Source organism: Ranitomeya imitator, chromosome 4 (assembly GCF_032444005.1).
Source record: "Ranitomeya imitator isolate aRanImi1 chromosome 4, aRanImi1.pri, whole genome shotgun sequence".
In the NCBI taxonomy this organism is placed as follows: domain Eukaryota; kingdom Metazoa; phylum Chordata; class Amphibia; order Anura; family Dendrobatidae; genus Ranitomeya; species Ranitomeya imitator.
The window spans coordinates 246978180-246982521 of NC_091285.1; the positions used below are offsets into that span (position 1 = coordinate 246978180).

Sequence of the window (4342 nt, forward strand, 5' to 3'; positions counted from 1 at the left end):
TTCCTGTGTCTACCATGCGCAGTGTCATCAAGAAGTTTAAAGCCCATGGCACTGTGGCTAACCTCCCTAGATGTGGATGGAAAAGAAAAATTGACAAGAGATTTCAACGCAAGATTGTGCGGATGTTGGATAAAGAACCTCGACTAACATCCAAACAAGTTCTAGCTGCCCTGCAGTCCGAGGGTACAACAGTGTCAACCCGTACTATCCGTCGGCGTCTGAATGAAAAGGGACTGTATGGTAGGAGACCCAGGAAGACCCCACTTCTTACCCCGAGACATAAAAAAGCCAGGCTGGAGTTTGCCAAAACTTACCTAAAAAAGCCTAAAACGTTTTGGAAGAATGTTCTCTGGTCAGATGAGACAAAAGTAGAGCTTTTTGGGCAAAGGCATCAACATAGAGTTTACAGGAGAAAAAAAAGAGGCATTCAAAGAGAAGAACACGGTCCCTACAGTCAAACATGGCGGAAGTTCCCTGATGTTTTGGGGGTGCTTTGCTGCCTCTGGCACTGGCCGTGTGCATGGCATTATGAAGTCTGAAGACTACCAACAAATTTTGCAGCAGAATGTAGGGCCCAGTGTGAGAAAGCTGGGTCTCCCTCAAAGGTCATGGGTCTTCCAGCAGGACAATGACCCAAAACACACTTCAAAAAGCACTAGAAAATGGTTTGAGAGGAAGCACTGGAGACTTCTAAGGTGGCCAGCAATGAGTCCAGACCTGAATCCCATAGGACACCTGCGGAGAGATCTAAAAATGGCAGTTTGGAGAAGGCACCCTTCAAATATCAGGGACCTGGAGCAGTTTGCCAAAGAAGAATGGTCTAAAATTCCAGCAGAGCATTGGAAGCAACTCATTGATGGTTACCGGAAGCGGTTGGTCGCAGTTATTTTGGCTAAAGGTTGTGCAACCAAGTATTAGGCTGAGGGTGCCAATACTTTTGTCTGGCCCAATTTTGGAGTTTTGTGTGAAATGATCAATGTTTTGCTTTTTGCTTCATTCTCTTTTGTGTTTCTTCATTTAAGACAAATTAAATGAAGATAATAATACCAAAGAATTTGTGTTTGCAATCATTTTCAGGAAGAAACTGAGTATTATCTGACAGAATTGCAGGGGTGTCAATACTTTTGACCATGACTGTACTGAGCCCGAGTGACGGGCGAGACACCACATGCACTGAGCCCGAGTGACGGGCGAGACACCCCATGTACTGAGCCCGGGTGACACTGTAATATGTAAGTAACATCAGACTGTATTGTGAGGACCATTCACTTCTATGGGAGGGTGTTAAAGGGAACCTGTCACCCCCAAAATCGCGGGTGAGGTAAGCCCACCGGCATCAGGGGCTTATCTACAGCATTCTGGAATGCTGTAGATAAACCCCCGATGTAACCTAAAAGATGAGAAAAAGACGTTATATTATACTCACCCAGGTGCGTTCCCGCTGTTGGTCCGGGTCCGGCGCCTCCCATCTTCATCAGATGATGTCCTCTTCTGGTCTTCACACCGCAGCTCCGGCGCAGGCGTACTTTGCCTGCCCTGTTGAAGGCAGAACAAAGTACAGCATTGTGCAGGCGCCGGGCCTCTCTGACCTTTCCCGGCACCTGCGCAATGCAGTACTTTACTCTGCCCTCAACAGGGCAGGCAAAGTACGCCTGCGCCGGAGCTGCGGCGTGAAGACCAGAAGAGGACGTCATCTGATGAAGATGGGAGGCGCCAGACCCGGACCAACAGTGGGAACGCCCCTGGGTGAGTATAATATAACGTCTTTTTCTCATGTTTTAGGATACATCAGGGGCTTATCTACAGCATTCCAGAATGCTGTAGATAAGCCCCTGATGCCGATGTGCCTACCTCACCCGCGATTTTGGCGGTGACAGGTTCCCTTTAAGGAGGAGGAGGAGGTGAGCTGTGACATCTCCTATTGTGACTGTTGGATCTGGTTGCCGGGGTCTACCTTCCTGTGGTTGTTACAAGTATCCTCCGCTCACCTTTCGGGGTGTTGCGCTCCTCGTCCACTTGTCTCAGGAGATTCGGTTGAACGCTCGGTCCGGCGCTGACATCCTGCAATATAATGGAAATGGCGGCTGAAGTTGCAGCACAAGGAGACACCGGAGAACGGCGGGGACAGAGCGCTCTGTAGCCGTGGACACGTGCAGTATAGCACGCGGCTGCCGGTCATGTGACGCCTGCACTCACTTTCACCAGAGGAGCGGCGCTATAGGTCAGAATATCAGAGTAGAAGCCTCGCTGTCTGATCACCGGATATTTCCGCGGGAGGACGGCGCTGATCCGCGCGGGTGACACCGGCACAAGCGACTGCGGACGCGGGATCTCCCAGTGTGGACGGGACTCCGCGGAGGATGGGGGTCGTCTGCCGTTATCTGCTCCATCTGCGCCCAACAGAGAAGACAAACATTTCCGATAACTCTACAGGACCGTGACAGCTGCAGAACATCGCCCCCCCCCTCCCTCCCTCCCTGCAGAGCTTCATCGCCCCCCCTCTCTCCCTCCCTGCAGAGCTTCATCGCCCCCCCTCCCTCCCTGCAGAGCTTCATCGCCCCCCCTCCCTCCCTGCAGAGCTTCATCATCGCCCCCCTCCCTCCCTGCAGAGCTTCATCATCGCCCCCCCTCCCTCCCTGCAGAGCTTCATCATCGCCCCCCCTCCCTCCCTGCAGAGCTTCATCATCGCCCCCCCTCCCTCCCTGCAGAGCTTCATCATCGCCCCCCCTCCCTCCCTGCAGAGCTTCATCATCGCCCCCCCTCCCTCCCTGCAGAGCTTCATCATCGCCCCCCCTCCCTCCCTCCCTGCAGAGCTTCATCATCGCCCCCCCTCCCTCCCTGCAGAGCTTCATCATCGCCCCCCTCCCTCCCTCCCTCCCTGCAGAGCTTTATCATCGCCCCCCCTCCCTCCCTCCCTGCAGAGCTTCATCATCGCCCCCCCTCCCTCCCTCCCTGTAGCTTCATCATCGCCCCCCCTCCCTCCCTCCCTGCAGAGCTTCATCATCGCCCCCCCTCCCTCCCTGCAGAGCTTCATCATCGCCCCCCCTCCCTCCCTCCCTGCAGCTTCATCATCGCCCCCCCTCCCTCCCTCCCTGCAGAGCTTCATCATCGCCCCCCCTCCCTCCCTGCAGAGCTTCATCATCGCCCCCCCTCCCTCCCTGCAGAGCTTCATCATCGCCCCCCCCTCCCTCCCTGCAGAGCTTCATCGCCCCCCCTCCCTCCCTCCCTGCAGAGCTTCATCGCCCCCCCTCCCTGCAGAACATCGCCCCCGTCCGTCCTCATACTCACCTGTCACTCAGCTCAGCTGCCTGTCCCACACACTGCGCGCGCCGCAGCCGCCGACATCCCTCTGGCGCTCTGTCCCGCCGCAGCGCCTTCTTCCTGACTGAGTGAGCGGTCATGTGATACTGCTCAATAAGGTCATGAATATGCGCATATTCATGACCTTAATGACCGGTACCATGTGACCGCTCACTCAGGACGCGCTACAGACGGTGAGAACAGGCATCGCTGGAGGCTGGAGCAGGAGGTGAGTATCGTCTCTCTTCATGGAGGGTGGGTGGGATGCGGAGGCGGGGAGGGGCGCGGGGAGGCAGGCGGGGGGGCGGGGTTTTGCGTCGGTCGCGTTTGTGACTTAAAAAAAAAAAATCCTTGCCCAGGTGCCGCCCCCCCGCAATGTCGCCGCCCTAGGCACGTGCCCTCGAGTGCCTAGTGGCAAATACGGCCCTGGTGGTACCTGTACTGACCGCGGACCCTGAACTTAACACCGCAACTAGAAGCAGCCGTGGGATGTACCTAACTCTCCCTAGACACCTCGACACAGCCTGAGGACTAAATACCCCTAAAGATAGAAACGGGAAAACTATCTTGCCTCAGAGAAAATTCCCAAAGGATAGACAGCCCCCCACAAATATTGACTGTGAGAGGAGAGGGAAATGACATACGCAGACTGAAATCAGGATTTAGCATAGGAGGCCATTATAGCTAGAAAGAAACTATAGGACAGAGTACTAAGCGGTCAGTATTAAAACACTAGAAAATATCCATCACAGACCATACAAAATCTCCACATCTGACTAAAGACAGGGAGGGTATATCTGCATCTCCAGAGATACAGCTTGGCTGGATAAATCCTTACACAGACCAAGCTGGACAAGACAAAACATATAAATGCACTGAACAATAAGGCCCACAGCATGTGGACAGCAAAAACAAAGCCAGAACTTATCTTTGTTGAAATGAAGAGCAAAAACAGGAGAGACCAGGCAGGATGTGAATCCTCCAAAAACAATGGACAACTGGCACTGACTAAAGAAACAAGCAAGACTAAATAGCCCAGTCA

At 53.9% G+C, this 4342-nt stretch overlaps 1 long non-coding RNA gene across 1 annotated transcript; it reads right to left on the minus strand.

The window, feature by feature from the left end:
- Nucleotides 1-1932: 1932 nt before the first annotated feature.
- On the minus strand, nucleotides 1933-3533 carry LOC138674055 (uncharacterized). The gene is made up of 3 exons (XR_011320453.1): nucleotides 3289-3533; nucleotides 2197-2390; nucleotides 1933-2061 (listed from the first exon to the last, which is right to left on the minus strand). It is a non-coding gene; the product is annotated as an uncharacterized lncRNA (long non-coding RNA).
- Between the last annotated feature and the right edge of the window lie 809 nt (nucleotides 3534-4342).